The sequence below is a fragment of the Dermochelys coriacea genome, chromosome 8, assembly GCF_009764565.3.
Source record: "Dermochelys coriacea isolate rDerCor1 chromosome 8, rDerCor1.pri.v4, whole genome shotgun sequence".
Taxonomy (NCBI): domain Eukaryota; kingdom Metazoa; phylum Chordata; order Testudines; family Dermochelyidae; genus Dermochelys; species Dermochelys coriacea.
The window spans coordinates 55,526,070-55,527,285 of NC_050075.1; the positions used below are offsets into that span (position 1 = coordinate 55,526,070).

General features: G+C 43.2%; 1 pseudogene; it reads right to left on the reverse strand.

Annotated features, from left to right (window-relative positions):
• Positions 1-255: 255 nt before the first annotated feature.
• On the reverse strand, positions 256-458 carry LOC119860841 (annotated as a pseudogene).
• Between the last annotated feature and the right edge of the window lie 758 nt (positions 459-1,216).

Genomic DNA, 1,216 nt, shown 5'->3' on the forward strand with positions numbered 1-1,216 from the left:
GGGTTGACCCTCGGCAGCTGGTGCTGCTGGGGAGCGGGGGAGATGTTCCTTCTGGTTGTGATGTCCCGACAGACCATCCTCAGGATGCAGGATCTTACTGGAACAGCATCTTGGAGGGGGTCCTTCGAGCAGCCACTGATCTTCCCCTTCGTGCTGCTGTCTGCAGTGTCCTGGAGGCACCTAGGACCTTCTTTGTAGTTGTTGTCTGAGAGGCCTTCTGTGGAGCAGCAGCAGTGGTGGTACACGGTACATCTGGGGATGTCTCAGGAGCAGAAAGAGGATTTCCTTCCAAAGTAGTAATAGCAGCAGAATACACCTTCAAAGCAGCATCAATTCTTTCAAAAATTGCAGCAGGAGAATCCATCTTCAGTGCAGGTGTTGCAAGTGTTCATAAAAAGAGATTAAACTGATAAGCACAGATACTATGCTTGATCTTAACCATAAGGCTGAGAAGCGATTACTACAGTCAAATCCACTTAAAAGGGATACGGCCAAGGAAGCCAATTTTCTTCTATGAAGTCAAATGAGTGTTCTGTTACTCTATTAGGACAACGTAGGACCAGATTCTGCTCCCACTGAAGTCATCAAGAAACCTTTAATTTTGTATTGAAATCCTTTTTTCCATCTTTAGCTGGGACATGACCACTGCCCTAATTGTTCAAGCCTCTTTCATGGGAGATATTTTTTCCTCATCATCCCTGCAGTTAAAATCAGAAATGTAAATTGTCTGTTTAAACCAGTGGTCCCCAATGCGGTGCCCGCAGGCGCATTGGGTGCGCCCATCGGAGCCAAGGAACAAAGAGGAGAGGGCACCATCCACTGGAGGACCACACTGCCTCTCTTGGCACTAGGATGTGTCCAGTACTATATTGTATCAGATCTTCATATTTACTCTTACTATGTTTAATAAATTATCAATCAAATTGCAAATGAATCCATTTTATATAATAAAGTATAGACCATGTTTCAGATGAATAGAGTTGTAGAGATGTGAAGTGATGATAGGAAATAAAATTTAAACTTAAGTTTGAACTATAGTGGTGACACTTAAAAGGTTTCTTGCATTTTGAAAGATTCAGCAAGGCCGAGAAATGCTCCCTATCCAAAAATGGGAAATACCATTATTTCCAAGTAATAGCTTTCAAAACAGAAGAACCTTTTAAAGCAAGGTACTCAAACTGGGGGTCAGGACCCCTCAGGGGGATATGAGGTTATT